This window comes from Copadichromis virginalis, linkage group LG10 (assembly GCF_057382275.1).
Source record: "Copadichromis virginalis isolate Kocher_CV1m ecotype Utaka linkage group LG10, C_Virginalis_male_GT1.1, whole genome shotgun sequence".
Taxonomy (NCBI): domain Eukaryota; kingdom Metazoa; phylum Chordata; class Actinopteri; order Cichliformes; family Cichlidae; genus Copadichromis; species Copadichromis virginalis.
In genome coordinates, this window is record NC_140627.1 from 10,638,592 (window position 1) to 10,656,338 (window position 17,747).

A 17,747-nucleotide genomic window follows, 5' to 3' on the forward strand; every position below is an offset into this window, starting at 1 on the left:
AAATGACCATTGCTTATTTGCCAGAAAAAACATGCAAAAGGTGCTGTGGGAAAATATGCTGTTTTGATTTGAATTTCAGCAATATATTCAGAACAATACTGTTGTCTCCTAACAATATATCTTCCATCATTATCATTCTGATGTCTGCGTATCATAGATTGAAGAAGTAATAATCATTGATGCGCTTCACCATGTTCTAAAATAAATGAATAGATAAAAATGCAGGACTCCTCCACTCCACCGCTGCAATTTTTTGTTCTTCATTGAGGAGAAGGTGAAAAACTTCACAGGCAGCTAAAACATCAGTCAAACTACGAGGTCTGATTGAGCCTCACACTGAGCCCTCACACAGTGCACAATCCAGTTGACCCATCTGTTCAAGAGAACTTTTCAACTTCTGCGTGTCTACAATCAAAGTGCCAGCCTAGGTTGTGTCAGGTTGTGCTGCGGTTCCCAAGGAAACAAGTCCCTGCCTCGCTAAGGCTGTGGTTGCTGAACCCAGTCATAAAAATGACCTCTGAAAAATTGGTACCATCCAAGCCTATATGACAGATCCAGTCCTGAATCAACTGGAGAGAAGTGCAGAGATATCTTTACCACTGTTTACTGCTATAAAAGATGGTGCTACAATTTTCATTCTGAGGACACACACAATATATATATATATATATATATATATATATATATACACAAACACAGAGAAAGAGAGACAAATGAGAGACAGAGATAGAATTAGCACTACTTTATTTACTGTAAGTAACTCTGATAAATATAGGGAAGGAAATACAAGTAGGAGGGTGAAGTTTGATTAAACAGAAATAATTGGTAAGATAAATGCTAATAAAAAAGTTAATGCAGTACTTCAGCTAACAATAACATTGTATAAAATATGGAGTGATTATGTTGTTTTTCATTTTTGTAATTGAAAAATAAATAACACATCTTTTACGTGCCAGTATGTAACAATTTATTGCAAAGCAAAAGTAATTTGCATTGTTTGTGAAAGATTTAGAACAATGTTTGGCTTAAAATGAAATTATTTTAAAAAATGATAAAGGAGTTTGTGCCTGATTATGTAAGTGTTGGTATTATACATTAAAAAAAAAAGGTAGTTATAAAAATGAAGAACAATATAATTGTGCTGCGGAGCATGTGCGCCTGCTCTGGTTGCCATGGAGACAGACTATCTTCTGACTGAGTCAACTCAGAGACTGACTGGGTGACATTTGCTCTTTAAGTTGGCTGCTCCACAGGTCCAGCAGAAATGACTCACATGCAGAATTAACTGAGGCATAATAGTAAATTACTCATAAGAAAAAAGGTTAGAGTTGTGCCGGGAAGAAAAAAAATCATCAGAGGAATTAAATAGGATATTTTGTAGTAGCTGCTTGTTTTGCAGCAACTGATAAAAGCAGGACCTGAATTTTCACCTGTTACATGCTGGGACTCAGGTTCATGAATTTGTGCTGTACAACGCTGTTCTGTGCTCCTTCCTGCTTTGCCAGAGTGTGGAAAGATAACAGATGATTTAATGATTTTCTCAACTGATGTGATTTGATGTATTGGCTGACTCTGCGCCTTTAGCTAGTATAACAGGTAAAATCCATTACCCTCCCACCGGCATGATTTATGATAGGTAGTATCACAGCTATGGGTCTCTCCTTACACTGCTGATCTACCAATGGAATTTACTGCCAAATGTAAGGCTGCACTCTTATACTGACTGCAAACTGTGGGTTTCGGTAATGAGAAAGCAATAGCCTTTGGTTGGAAACACTTTCTAAAGGCGTGAGCACTGGAATTATCCATATGCATGCTGAAACACAGAACACTCTTGTGTCACTCCTGTCACAAAGAAGTAAAATTAAAAAAAAAGAAATACACTGAGATCAAAAAGGCCACATTCCAATATTAAAAGGTTCTTTATATAAAGATATAAAGAAACTGGCAGATCGTATAATTTGGATTCCTCACTGCTCTGTGTAACATGATTAAAACAGAGTTTAATTTCCTTATAGGGGTTATTGTACTGCTTTTGTGCAGTAAAGGTTCACTCCCGCAAGCTCAAATACCTGCTGGAGAAGTCAGAAAAAAATCCTTTTGTGCCCTTTCCACAATTTGATCCGTTTACCACACACTTACCCTTCCTTCAGCAACCCCATTACATGGCACATTGCATGTTATTGTACAATATTCAGAGGAAAGTTCCCTACTGGTAATAATTCAAAAATAAAATCGGCAGAGGAAATTAGCCTTACAGTCTATTCTTATGTGGGATAGATAGATAGATAGATAGATAGATAGATAGATAGATAGATAGATAGATAGAAGTTTCATTCACTGAATGATTTAGATAATAACATTTAACAGGTTCATGTCTTACAGACAGTTTCTCAGATCTGGGCTACAAGTAGGTTATAGGCCTGTTTGATCTGCTCTGTTATGACGGCCTTGTAGCCTAAAGTATGTGTGGGAACTTAGACCGACATCATTACGTAGAGCAGACTATTAAAATGTGCCTGGTGGTCGGTGGAGTGGCGAGAAACAACACCCCAGACTCTCACTGGAGAGCACAGGAGATTACCCGTGCCGACGATCTGATCAAAGATTTCACCCCCCAATTATAATCACGAATCTCTCCATAGAAAAACTGTATAACAGTTATGAACACGACAGGCTGCAGGAGAAGTCCGAATTGTTTGCAAGAAATTGTTCAGAGTAAACAACGCCAAATCAAGATGCACGAATAAAGGCAATTAGTATGATGTTTGCAGCTAGTATGGGATAAATGGCGAAAGAAGGATGATACAAATGGTTCACATTTTCTGCTTCACAGAATCATAATGGTGCAATAAAATGCAATTAGCCGATCGCCGGTACAGATCAGCTTGAAAAGCGCACGCACTCATATTGTCGCTGAAGTGCAATGACATGCAGAGTTAATGACTTAATACCAACCCCGACGCAGGCTGGAACTCGTGTCTACTCGCATAGGTTTTAATTAAAATGCATCGTCTAATTTATCATGCAGAGGATCCTTATTGCGGGTGGCACATCTAGCCTTTATACCGCCTATCAACCTGTAACACCGAACAGCCAGCTGTTTTGTGCTCTGTGTGTGTCTATTATAAAGTGCAACTTGTTGTATAAACGATCTGTTTGAGCCACGGCCTGTGTTAAGCGACAACACTTCAGACAAGTCCGAAATGCATTCCTATAAACTTCATTGGCATTGCATCATGAATCACGCACAGTGGCCACCGGTCAAATCAACTTTCTTGATTATTTCTGCAGTAATTTCAGTACCTGAGCCAGAGACTTTTTACGTGAGCGCTTGTCGCGTAGCCAATTCTTCCCGCGGCTGATATGTCCAGCGGTGCTCCCAGAGGCAGGTGTCTAACCCTCAAACCTCCGTCACAGTGCTGAGATCAAAAATCACTTCAGCGGCCACAAAATCCATAGACAGTACTCAGAACTTTCCGCATGAAAATTCAGAATCCTTCGTTCACCGCCGTCCCACAGTGTGAAGAACAGAGACAGTTTTCAGTCCGTGAGAATATGCGGCTGTAACTTATGAGCAATTATATTGTATAGACTGTTTTATGACAGAGATGGGAAACCAAGAATCTCATTCCATAAAGATGCCCTACTGTGTGCCATTTTCAATCCTCAGTAACTGATCCTTGGAAAGATTTGCACTCGCTGTCGCATCCCTTTGGTCCAAGTTTCTCCAGCCCTGATCTAAGTAGCTTAGAGCGCACTCTAAGGACGCACTGGATGTCTAAAACACAGCAAAAGAAATGTCATTTTCGCAACGTGCAAAAAGAAACCGCTAACCGGTCCTAAACAAGAAGCCCATCTGAAGCATTTCCAGACAGCAAGTGGTGAGATACAGTGGGTACGTTAGTTGCTCCCCTAGCTCCCTCTCTCTTTTCTCTCTCTACTCATCAGAGCGTGGGAGGAGGTGGGGCTCCCATCCACCGCAGCACACAGCAACTTCATACGCTACATTATGCCAAGGCTGCCTACCAGGAAATTATGTGATGCCTACAGTTTAAGAGGATCTTATTAAAGTGGGTCAGCTCAAACAGGGGGATGCACCTTATTAAATAAGCTTATCAAGAAATCACTCCGCTTGCCTTGCACTATTTTAATTCGTGTCAGTCTTTCCTTTCCCCTCAAAACTGCTCACTAATCGCACAACGTGTCCAAAATTGATGTAACAGGTAGCCAGTGCCGGCGGTTTACTTGTTGATATGCATTACATGTAGCAAAATGAGCGGCCTAAAATGGAAGCTGTTTGGCCACTATTTATTCATTTGGCGCCACCCTCAGGCGGTTATGATAGGGAAGAAGAGAAGCAGCACATATATCTGCTGAGGAAACTGTTAATAATGCTTGATGTAGGAGTAATATGCGCTACACTGTCTTGTTCTTGGAGACAATGACTATCAACCGCACGTGAAACAAACTGTGCTGTTGGTGTACAATGGAATAAACTAGTAATGTGTGGCATCATCTGTTAAAACTGCAGCAGTGTAATTAAAAAAACAATGCTTTTGCTCAGGGCTATAAATCAGCATGGCTCAGCAGGGAGAGAAATTCATCCCACGCCACAGTTACTCTCTTCCTTTCTTCCTGAACACTGATGCCAGTGATCATAACTGCTTAGGCATAAAGCAATGGACCAGGAGTAATGAGTCAAATGCAGGGTTTTGTCACAAAGGAAAGCCTTAAGCAATGTCCTCCGGAGAAAACTTGATTTCCTATCTTCCCAAGCCATTCAGAAGCAAGAGTTTATCAGAGTGTTTCCAGTCTGTGATCCTTTACTCCTCCCCCATCTCTCATTAGCTGCAAACACACAGCTGTTGGGTTACCTCTCCAGGGCTCCCATTAAGGGCTGCCACTCAGGCTTACAGTGTCCCTGAGCCAATCATATTAGAGCTCCCGCCCACGCATCGCCACCGCTATGCTGCTTTTCAACAGCCATACTAATAACATTTAAGTAATTTCACAGGTGGCCCAGAAGGCGCCTAAGAACACTGCGAGGTAGCCTACAAAATGAAAGGGTAAATGTTGGAGGAGAAGAAATAAACATTTTATGCATACAAATGAAAATCAATTACGAAATAATTAGGAGATTATGAGTCAGTGTTCCAACAAAGTGACCAACCCACTTGAGCAAAATCATTATATTTCATTATAGATGTGTTAAAGAATCATTTTTGTTATTTGGTTGTTTGCTGATCTTTTCCTGTCTAATTAAATAGACAATTGGAAATTGAAGGCAGTGTTTCAAGACAGTTAAAGTGAAACAACTGATTACATGTATGGTGACCTTGTTAAAGCTTCACTCAAAACGAATTTATAAGGATATCTGGCATTCATATTCATGCTTTTATTTAACCAGAGAGCTGAGGCAGACCAAGGCCATGATTTAACATTTCTATTGTCTATTTCAGGTATAACTGCTTAAAACACTGCATTTGATGTCTTTAAAGAGCGCAGGCAGGTTTGATTCCCATTCTCTTTTTCCTGGTGGCCATATTATGATGTGAGGAAAAAACGAGGACAAGGGAAGGGTAATAGGTGCATCAGAAGAAAGGCAGATTATGCCCTCAAATTTCCCAAAAATGGGCCTGCCCACCATGCACAATCTAGCCAGCACATTGTCTGTGGCCAGCACCCTGAATACTACAGTCTCATACTTGGCTTTATCTGATTTATTTCAAAGCTGACCTAGTCCAGCCAGCACATTCAACAAACATCAATTAAGAACTTGGCAAGTACTCCAGAAAATATGTTTTCAGGACCCATTTCCAATTACGTCAACTGATGCTGAAAAACTTGGAAGCTTTTGTAAGCTTGAATACTCTAAGGCAGATGGAATGTTAGAATTCTAAGCTTGTGGTTTGTTTGCTCTCACAAGCACACAGCAACACAGCATGTGAATGTGATCTGTATACATTTACATCTATTCTCTTATCATAAACCACACCTGGAGCACCGTCCCTCCTCCCACAAACACATACTTTCGGAGGAGGCATACACAGAGAAACGACAAATACAGACTCAACAACATGCAGAAGCAAGGTGGCACACACGCAACACAAATGGACATCAAAAGCAGAAAAAATGAGGTGAAAATGCTGTCAGTATATACTTTGATGAGCAAATCCATACTGAATGATAATGGGCAAAAAAAAGAAAAGAAAAAAAAACTTTTCCCACAATGTTCTCTATAGATACAAATGTTCAAAGTTGGGGAAACTCTTGTCACATCCCAGTCAGTTTTTCCTTTTGACAGATGATTGAGCAGACACGCTGTGCCATCACAGGGTGTGGCCAGACATACTACAAGATTTAAGCCCATAGGCATCAGTGCAGCAGTAGTTCTCTGCCATATGTGATCTGGAGTGACTTTACTCTCTAAATGTCACTGCAATAAAAATAAAGTGAGATATGTCAGCTGTGGGGAAGAGCATCCTTTATCTTTCTTATATTTCTTTTCTTTTCCTTTTCCTTCTTGGGCTGACTCAGTTGAAGAATATGATGCATTCAAATATTTAGAAAATCTACTTGTGGAGCCAAAGCATATGGGTCAACTGACAGATAGAGGGAGCACTGATGCGAAGAGAAAAAGTTCACTGTTCTTTAGCCATTCAGCCCAGAGAGACAGACAAGCAACAAACTTATAAGGCAAGATTTGACCAAAAAAATGTAAATCTGATTTGTTTAAAGATGTATAGTTTCTGATTTTTGTTGAATAGATTCATAATTTTATAGAAATAAGAGATAAATGTTAAAACAATTCTGCAGTAATGCTAGAGGGATGTCTTAAGAATATTTACCCTCAAGTAATAGATACTTGGTTTCAACAATAAAATGGTGAAAAAGCTAAAAGTAATGAATAAATAGCAAAATTGATCAATTGAAGCAGGTGCCTAATAAAATGAATATATAAGAAAAAATGGTAAATGATTATGCTGATGGATGAAAAAAAAAGTTGACACAATAATTAGTCATGGAGAAATGGTTAAAATGTTAAATTGCAATAAATATGTCACCGAATACCAAAACGAATAAATAAATCAAAAAAAATTTACATGAACCTATTTTCATTTGTTGAAGGTGAACTTTAAAAGATGTAAATATTTTTGACTGAGATCATAAATAATTAAACACATTTTTTACTTCTGTGCACATCAGTTGTTGGAATTAAAGAAACCGTCCATCACGTCCATCAATTTGCTGTAACAGTAACAGGTTGATCATAGCAGCAACTTTATTAACCTCGCAAGTATAAAAATGTTGGGGTTTATGTTTTGTTGTTTCTTAATATATTGCTAATCCATTATATTTCTTTATTCTTCAGTTCCATAATCTGGTGCAAATTATATGAAGATCCCTAGTGATGTAATTCTGCATGGTCTAATCCATTTTTTTTTTCAGTTTAGCCAAGAAAACAGTTTTAGAATATCAGAAAATATCACATATTTGATTTTGACGTTACTGATTCATTACACAACTTTAAATCCCTCCTTTGTGATGAGTGAAAAGTGAGGATTATATATAATATAATGTTCCTATATCATTGCAGACATATTAATACCTCTGCAAACACACAATACAAGCCACAGTTTGTGGTAAAACTCTAAATTTGATGTTTTTCATGTCAATAGGAAAGACAGCTCAAAAAATGAAATAAATAAAAGAAACAATATTAGTCACGTCAGGTGGAAATGATCTAACAAGTAAAATGTAGTAATGGACAGCTGATTTCCTAATGGCAGACAGGCATCAGAAGAGACTTAAAAGATGTGTGTTTATAAAGCTGTCAGCACCACATGAACAACTCACCGTCACTCCTGTCAAGATTTACCTTGGTGTCTGAGTGTGTGGTAGGCGTTGGGTGTGGGAGAGAGAGTGTTTGTGTGTATGTGTGCACTTAAGATCTGCAGTTAAAAAGACTGAACAATTTAGCAGTAATATTTCCACCAGCAGCTCCTGATTCTGTTCTGTTGTCGTTACATATAATGTATAATTCCTTTTTTCCCCCTCACACAGTGACATACATGAAACCAGCGAGGAGCATTAACACGGGCGCTATATATTCTTGAAGGGAGATACAGAGATTGTCAGCTCAGTGACAAAGCCAAAGCATCGGTAAAAAGTCAAGACTGGCTGCAGTCATTGGTTAAGGCTTTGCTTATTCTTGTGAATTTATTCCTTTTGTACAAAGTCTGACCCTCACCCTCACCTTTGTAGAATACCACAGACAGTATATGTTGGTAGAAAAATAACATGCAGACTATGCTGCTAGGTTTTATTCAGTGAGGAGACTCTACAGTTAGAGAAGACACTTGGACTTGTGTTTAGACCCATGTGGTTTGGTTAATTAACAGAAAGAGCTCTCTTGCAAGCAGAGTATTGAGAGGCAGGAAGATCCACATAACCCGTCCCTTGTGTAAATGAAATGTATGAAAACAAGGTGCTATGGAAATAGCACTTTCATTTTCACCAGACTGGACTCAAAACAACCAACGAATGGGGAGATGTTTTAAAATTAATTAACACTTTAGTGAATATGATGAGTATATAGCACTGTGGGAGTGAGTAATCCTGTTACTGTCATGAAAGCATGTCTTCATGTCTTATCCTAAGGCTTTCTTATCATATTGAGTAGGCTACATTTATTCCATGTGCTATATGGATGTCACTGTTCCTCTTATTGGAGCATGCTGGTTTGCTTTGTGTTTAGGAATTCCAAGAGCTAGAGCAGTTTGCATTTCTTCTTCGTGTTCATTGTTTTTGTTTGCTACTGGGTTTGAATTATATTCACATGATTAAAAAAGCAGCAAAAATAACACTTCTGATAGAGAAAGAGTAGGCTTTAAACATCCCTCCAGTCATTTGTCACACGGCACAGTTCCTAACCCTAAACCATCTACAGAAACTGGGAAAGAGATAGTGAGACTAAATTAAGCTACTAAGCATTTTGATTTTTGATTTTTTTAATAAAGATTCAAATTATGTAGAAAATCGTAAATAAAGACTGTCTAGTTAGTCATAGAGGTCTAACATGGATGAAATAGATAAAAGAAGCTAGGCAGTGCTGTTACTACTAATAAAACAACACAATAGAAGAAGCAGGTTGGTATTTAGTTACTCTGCTTTAACCTGTTGGCACGGCTGCAGAAGAGAAATCTGAGGAAAAAAATGCTTGTAAAAAAAGACTTATTGCAAAAATACTACCTGCATTTTGATTTGGGTATTCATTATCTCCCTTTAACATTTTAAATTAGCTGTTCATTTTGAATTCCTATTCCTTTTGCCAGTTGGTTCAAACATTAGAGTGAGGCACTTAAGCAAATTAGACTATGATCACATACACGTATTATCATGTATGGCTCTTGGGGATCATTTTTGTGTATTTTCACATGGAAAAAGATCCATAACCCTTAAATAAATAGTGCACTATATTTTGAGGGATAAAAGAATTAAATGTCTTAACACAAAATAAAATACTGAAAATCTGTAAAACTTCCAAAAGGTCCAAAACATAAAACTTTAAATATAAATATAATATAAATTGGAAATATGTGGGAGTTACACTGAGAAAGACAGTAGACTATATTGTTGTTTTGATTATGTGATGTTGGTAAAAATGGTGTCTAAATTCCACATTTTGATACTGGTCAAAATCAAAAAAATTTGTTATCATGCTTAAAATGTGAAAGTCTACTTAACAAACACCATATTTGCAACAAACATGAGATAAAAAGACAGTAGTGTTTGTGTGTACCTGACTACATAAATCACTGTTGCTCACCTTGTCATACAATATTCTTCCATATGATGGTAGATGGGCTGTTTCCTTAGAAACAGACACATTTAGACCTAAGTTACCAATGAAATCAACTGAACCATTTACTGATGAATTTGTTTTGTGTTGTTTTTTGCCTTTGTCTTTTTAAATGCTACAGCCACTAATTTCCTCAAGCGGTGGTAGATGTTGGCTGAAATAATCTTTAGAATGAATTATTAGAACATATCAGAACTCGCACACACAACTTTATTTAAAGGCACTTTATTCATTTTATCCTGACATTACTTTTGTAGTTTGAAAAAAATCCAAGTTGATATGGGTTTTGCCATCATAACAAAATACTCCCCCCCCCCCCAATAACTGAAGTTAATTTTACTAGTTTCGCAAAGTCTTTGTTGTTGACTATACAGTAGTCCATTGAAGCAAAGCTAAGCCTTTTCCAGCTGAGCTACCACTGCCTGAAAACAAAAGTAAATGTGCAACCTAGTTAATGTTTTTGAAATAGCATCATATTTAACTTCAAGAGTAACACATTAATTTGAAAAGCACATTACTGAAGCATTTTTTTAGACTGTAAAATCCAATGTAGTCAGTAAAACGTCATTTACTAAGCTTTATATACTCAGTTATTTATTTTTATTAGCAATTATATGACTGCATCACAATTGTAAAAATAACTCAAAAACACTAAATGAATCGCAACAGTTTCTAAATTCCTCATCAGTGGTTGAGTAGCTTCAGTTTATGTCTAGACACATCTCAAGGTTTTTAACAGGTGTTCAAGAGTTCAATGTCTAAATGTTTTTCATAAATGAGTAAATTCTAGTTACTGAAAACGCTAAAAAAAAAACACTCTTTAAACTGTCTGACATGAAATGACCCAACAAGTAAATTTTTTTAACAGGTTTATGACAGTAACATATACCAAGACATTTACTGCTTGACACAATAACATATGTAGCCAAATTTCTTTGCCACAAACACTGTCTTGATACAGATACTATTTTCTTCTACAAGAGACAGGATGCTATATTTGATTTGGGGTTTTATAAAATATTTGTTGTATTTTATCCAAAACCTGTAAATTGGGCTGATCATCTATTTATTTATTTTTTCCGTAATATTAACAGTTGCAACAGTATTTATATTATTATTATATAATATTTTTGAGCTGCAAAATCAATGAAACCATGAACTCTTCTCTCTACAGCAAAGTGCTGGAGAACAATGCCCTGACATCAGATCATGTCCTGAAGCTAAAGAGTAATCAGTAATCAGAGCAAGACAACAAGTCAAAACACACCAATAAGTCCACCTTTGAATCCTTCAAAAAAAAAAAATAAAAAATTAAAAGAAGGTTTTGGGGTGGCAAAGTCAAAGTCTGGACTCAGATTTGATTAAATGCTTTAAGATACACTTCATATGTTGCCTTCATATGTTTTTCTGTAAAATCATCTCTACCTCAAAAGAAAACAGCACAGGTTAGTTGTGGTTAAATTATCAGTGCTTAATTAGGGGACCTAATGCAGTCATGTGAACAAGTATAAGTAAAATATCTACTATCCTCATCAGCTGTAGTTCTTCAGTTGCAGTGTGATACTCCACCAAGACACAGCAGAAGTTTACTTTCAAGTCCTTCTGCCAAGAAGGCGCTCTAACATGTGGTAAATGTTGTGAAAGGGTCTATTTTAAACCCAGACCATAATGTTTTCCTACAACTAAGCAAGCATTTTTTGTATGTGCCTAAACCTTTACAATCAACACCTAAAAACAAATTCATAAGTAAACCTGAAAACTATAAATCAACAATCTAAAGATAAGGATGAAGAAAGGGAGAAAGGGATACATTTGACTATGCTGCCAGTACAGGTTTAAAAAGCAAACTTTGTTGCATTTCAGTCTGCAAGCACTAGTGTTGTTGTGTGAGTCATGTCCATTTCGGCTATGCTGTCATTTAGGAATGAGAGAATGTCCAAATAAGAAAAATAAGATAAGATAATCCTCATCTTTAAAGTGCTGAGAATGAAAGAAATAATAACATGATAAAACATAAGTGTTTCAGAATTACCTATAAAAATCTCATGGGTCAATGAACAAAAGCCTTGGCATGCTACACTCAACAAAAATATAAACGCAACACCTTTGTTACTGCTCCCATTCCCCATGGGATGGACGTAGAGACCTAAAATTCATTCCAGATACACAATATAACCATCCCTCCCAAACAGTGGTCACAAATCAGTCCAGATGTGTGGTAGTGGGCACATCTGCCATATTGAGATAATCCATCCCACCTCACAGGTGTGCCACATCAGGATGCTGATCTGACATCATGAGTAGTGCACAGGTGTACCTCAGACTGCCCACAACAAAAGGCCACCCTGGAATGTGCAGTTTTTTGCGCTATTGGTGGTCTGGGGACCCAGAACCGGTCAGTATCTGGTGTGACCACCATTTGCCTCATGCAGTGCAACACATCGTCAACACATGTGCAGAAATTGTTTGGTTGTGCAAACCAATTGTTCCAGCAGCTGTCTGGGTGGCTGGTCTCAGACGATCTTGGAGGTGAACCTGCTGGATGTGGAGGTCCTGGGCTGGTGTGGTTACACGAGGTCTGCGGTTGTGAGGCCGGTTGGATGTGCTGCCATATTCTCTGAAACGCCTGTGGAGACGGCTTATGGTTGAGAAATGAACATTCAATGCACGGGCGACAGATCTGGTTGACATTCCTGCTGTCAGCATGCCAATTGCACGCTCCCTCATTGCTTGTGGCATCTGTGGCATTTTGCTGTGAGACAAAACTGCACATTCCAGGGTGGCCTTTTGTTGTGGGCAGTCTGAGGTACACCTGTGCACTACTCATGATGTCAGATCAGCATCCTGATGTGGCACACCTGTGAGGTGGGATGGATTATCTCAATATAGCAGATGTGTCCACTACCACACATTTGGACTGATTTGTGACCACTGTTTGGGAGGGATGGTTATATTGTGTATCTGGAATGAATTTTAGGTCTCTACGTCCATCCCATGGGGAATGGGAGCAGTAACAAAGGTGTTGCGTTTATATTTTTGTTGAGTGTATATTGGATCAGCAGTGGTGAAACAATTGTAAAGGAAGAAATAATAATAAAAATAGTGTTTGCATTCATTTTTTTAATGTGATGCAATGTAGCATATAAAGAAGACACACAAATCCAGTGTTTTAAAGTCTTCACTATGCTGGTAATAAAGTAGAAAATGATGATAAGAGATCAGGCCAGTAAAACACACATTGTGGACTGAAAGGGCATTTTTGGTTGAAATATTCAGCAAACACCATCTATATATGAATACCTACTGGCTGAAAATGAAAGAAATGTTTCTTGCTTTATTGTGCATCCAAACAGCTTCTTGAAAAATACAGAGACTAGAGGCTGCCAATATAACACTGTGGGGAAAAGACTGTAGCAAAACATCTGGCCTCCAGTTTTTAATTAGAATTACAACTGGGATTTCTATCATTTTACATACTGTACTGGGGCATTTCTTTTCCTTGAGGAATACTTGACAACATGATATGAAATCAAATATAAAGCATTTGTTTCAAGTGGGATACCATTTATTTAGGAAATAATGCTAGTTTAGCATTAATATTATACTGTGACGAATTTTCTAGAACAGAAATTCTAAAAATAGTCATATGCAGTAACAGAATTTGCAAAGATTGGAGTATTAGACTAGTAGATGTTATAAGTGGCTTGGTTTTGTGAGCCTGCTGTATGTTTTGAGGTGGAGCTGGAGTTTCTCTCTCCACCTCTGATCACCTGCAAGCCATCAAACCCGTTCAAAATAACCAGCACGGCCATTAGTCTTTGCGAGATTATCAGATCACCAGCCTGGTAAACAACCCAGCTAAGACACTTAGTCAAATTGCAAAAAGTACAAATTAGTCAAAGTACAAATTGCAAATTAACAGATTTCTCCTTGTTTCCAGTGTCACTTGGATGAGTGATGAAACGTTTCTCCTACTGAAAACGTTAAGTCCAGACGAACAGAATCAACCTTTTGGGATTTACTTACCTGGATGACTGAACAGGCACCAAGACATACCTTGCTAAATTTGACAGTGTAATCTGATCTAAACCTATGGACTCACCAAACCTGGTCAAAAGAGCCGTGGATAAGCGGGAGCCTTTTTGTGGGAATACATGCCCGCCCTTCAATTCCTTGGTGCCCAACATAAACTCACAACTCAGTGACTAGACCATGTAACCCAGTTAACTGAATAAAGTGTGTCAAAGTTAGTAAGTTTTTTCCCTTCGCACTGCCCCGTCTCTTCCACTGGAGCTTCAGAGGGAGCAGCATCACTGGCTGTTTTTGTGATGCCGTTTTTCCTCCATTTGAGCCATTTTCGGGAGAGGTTGGTTGCTGTGGATGGTTTCTGCCCTTTGCTCTTTGGCTTTTGTGCGCTCCCCTCTCTCTTTCTGAGATGATGGTTCTAAGGTTTCTTTTGTGATCGGTTATTTGTAAAGCGTTAATGCGGGCAGAGGCTTACCTGCTATCCAGAACAGTTGCTGCTTGTTCTTATGAAACATTTATTAAAGAGCTTAAGGGACATTTGACCATCCTCTTAGTGATGTCATGGTGCCTATGCATCTAGCTCTTAGGCAGAGTAACAAAAGTGCGGTGGAACACATAATTGAATCTCACACTCTCATCACAAGTTCAGGTTGGCCAGCTAATGTGCTGGTGTGTTTCTGAACTCTTTGAATGATCATATGATAGATCAGTTAACATCCAGGGATAAGGCCTCCTCTTTCGAGGATCTCATTTTACAATTACATAATTGGCTTTGCAAGAGAAACAAGGAAAGGTCAGTGCTTCCGGTCTACCGTCATTGAGTTTCCGGTCCGTGCTTGCACTGACGCCCTCCACTTCTGGGATTCCCAGCTTCGAGTATTAGTGGATTCAGGGGCAGAGCAGATTTTGCTAGATAGCAGTCTTGTCAAGTAGTTAGACATCCCTCCCTTGCCTCTTGTCTCATGGATTTATGTAAGCAGCTTGCATGTATTTAACACAATTGCCTCATCTTTTAACTCTTGAGCCACGATCGCCCCGTGGCTCAAGAGTTGGGAGTTTGCCTTGTAATTGGAAGGTTGCCGGTTCGAGGCCCGTTGTGTCCTTGGGCAAGACACTCCACCCGTTGCCTACTGGTGGTGGTCAGAGGGCCCGGTGGCGCCAGTGCCCGGCAGCCTCGCCTCTGTCAGTGTGCCCCAGGGTGGCTGTGGCTACAATGTAGCTTGCCATCACCTGTGTGTGAATGGGTGGATGACAAGTTGTGTAAAGCGCTTTGGGGTCCTTAGGGACTAGAAAAGCACTATACAAATACAGGCCATTTACCATTTAAAGTTAAATGTAACTATATAGTATAAAAACTACATGATATGCAGAAAGGGTGTATTAAATTGTTCATATCATGTTCAGGTGAAGTAAGTCAATAAGATAGCAACGTTAAATCTCATGAAACCACGCGTGATTTCATCTTGCGGGCTTTGGATCATGGTTTAAAAAAGGCATCCATCTCAGTCACGTCGAGCAGCCAACTCTACGTTTTTTGGTATGTCTAGATTTTTTGAATTAATATTTACCATATTTCAGCCAAATGTAGTTAAACGTCTAGAGTGTCGCCATGTAACATGCTAAAAAAGAGCCGTTAACCTTTTTGCTGTTTTATCTGTTGTCAAAGAATTGGTGCTTTTTCATTTGAATTTGTCTTTGGCACAAGAGCCGTAATATCACATTAAACCTAATTACGAGGCACTCATAACATAATTTGGTTTTCTGTGTGAATAGATTTGCCAACTGACTCTTCAGTTACATTGTGTATTTACTGCACCGTGGTGTTAGTGAGATTTTGGACATTGAACAGCTTTAGCTAATATCATCAGCGGCATTATGCTAGCTTACATCCCTACCCCTCCTGCCCTCACCTGCTGTCCTTTTGTTTTTGTTTTTTGTTTTTTGTTTTTTTTTGTTGCACATTGAGAGACAACCTCTATTCTGCATTTCACCAGGAGTCAGCTGATGGATTGTGGGTTCAAGGTGTTATGGTGAGAAAGTATATTCTATTTTCGCTTAAGGTGTCTGTAACTTAATTATAATAGATTTTTTTTAATTATTAGGTGCATGCATACTCAAACAGACCACCCTATTAATACAACTGAGAAATCCAAAATCTGCCAAAGGTTTAACTTATACCTATATGTATTGTCAGAAAGGTGATTACTGGACTCACATTAATGCACACTTGAACTAAAATGAGGTTGTAACTTGTGGATTGTTGGGTTGCAAATCAGAAACAAACATCTTTGGATTTTTTAATTGCATAAGATCTGGAAACACAGGTTTTATTCAACAAAACATTAATGATTAACCAAGCACAGTGCCTGCTGTTATTTCAAAATAATTTTATGTCATTTCAGATAAAATGCAGCATTCCAGTGCATCCCAACCATGCCTTTACAGTCAAGGTTTCTGACGGAGCTGAGTTTCTCTCTGACAGTCTGCTGAAAGTGTTTGCAAAGTGATCGGGGGAACAGGCCACAAAGCTAAAGGATGTAGCTGCCATGATGACAGTAAGAACTTTAAAATTCTTTAACTACAAATTGTATATGTATTGCATTAGGTCAGTAATGCTGCATCCATTGAAACAGTCAACTATTACCTGTGAGTACTGATTCTAGGATGCCATAATTTTCATCATGCATTTACTGGCCCAATGAGAAAAATTTATCTTTTTTTAAAAATATATGTTCTGGAAACTATAAAGTTGATGTCAAACAGGAACTTTTGATATTGCTTTGTAGATGCTGGTGTTGCATGTTGACTGGTTTAAAAAGTCAAGAGTTTTTGTCTGGGATCATTTTCTTCTGTGCTACTGAAAAGTTCACAAATCTCTGTCTTGCTGTTGAGCTCAAATTACTTCATCAAAACATGTTTAAGTCACATTTTATCAACAAAAATTGCACAGGTTTATTGAACATGAATAAAATGTGTTAATTTAACTCAATTGTTTAAGTTGCTGCCAAAGCAAAACATCTGTGTGCAACCAATGTCCACTATTGAATTAAGTAAATCCAACAACATATTTTTTTTCAGTGTACAGCACTCTGTATCAGCCTCGGCTTTAAATGGTCAGGTAATTGCCATCATACTCAATGCTTGAACCAGTGCATTTAATAGTTTCAGGTAACCATCATGAGCATGTAAACCTGTTATCTGTTGACTGCCTCCACTTGCTAAATTTGCCAATAGATTGGGACTTTGGTTATTATTTTGATGCCTGAAGCTACACTGTAAAAGTAATTTTGTCAGTTTAAATATTTGATTTATGACTGTAAATAAGCAAATTAGACTAGTTCAACTGAAAAGCAACAGCAAAAACCTTGAGTTGTGTAAAAAAAATATCCTAGTCTGAGTTTAGTTTCACTACTACTTCACTGCTGTAAATGGGTTCAAAGATTCTTCAGTCTTTACCTATTTTTGGGCACTCCTTCTTTTTTTTACTATTCATTGTCAGACTGCCCTAACTTGAGCTCAAGAGGGATATACTTTTTACTTTTTAAAATGAAGTCACTGTTTTTTCTCAACACTTGGTTGTTCTTGCCTTTATTCACAGTAAAATGTAAAGCTTGGCAGTTACAAGTTTTTTCCCCCCTTTTTTTAACTCCTTAGCTTGGACACAGAATAAAACATTCCCTTTTTCTGCCCACTGTGTCATGACCAGTGAGAACATTAAGTATGCTGTAGAACTTTTGGGTTTGTTAAAAGAACTTAGGGTTGTGAATCACACACAAACAGAGGTGAAATGAAAGATGCATTTAAAAAAGTTAGTTCCTAGGTGTTTCTTTGTTTGTTTGAATTTGAAATTCCTGTA

General features: G+C 38.1%; 1 protein-coding gene across 1 annotated transcript in view; it reads right to left on the reverse strand.

Annotated features, from left to right (window-relative positions):
• The window catches only part of pcdh1a (protocadherin 1a), a 113,595-nt gene extending 109,681 nt beyond the window's left edge, over window positions 1-3,914 (reverse strand). The window contains exon 1 of the mRNA XM_085469770.1: window positions 3,307-3,914. The gene's annotated coding sequence lies outside the window, so the exon portion shown is untranslated. The remainder of the gene's footprint in view (window positions 1-3,306) is intronic.
• Window positions 3,915-17,747: the final 13,833 nt, after the last annotated feature.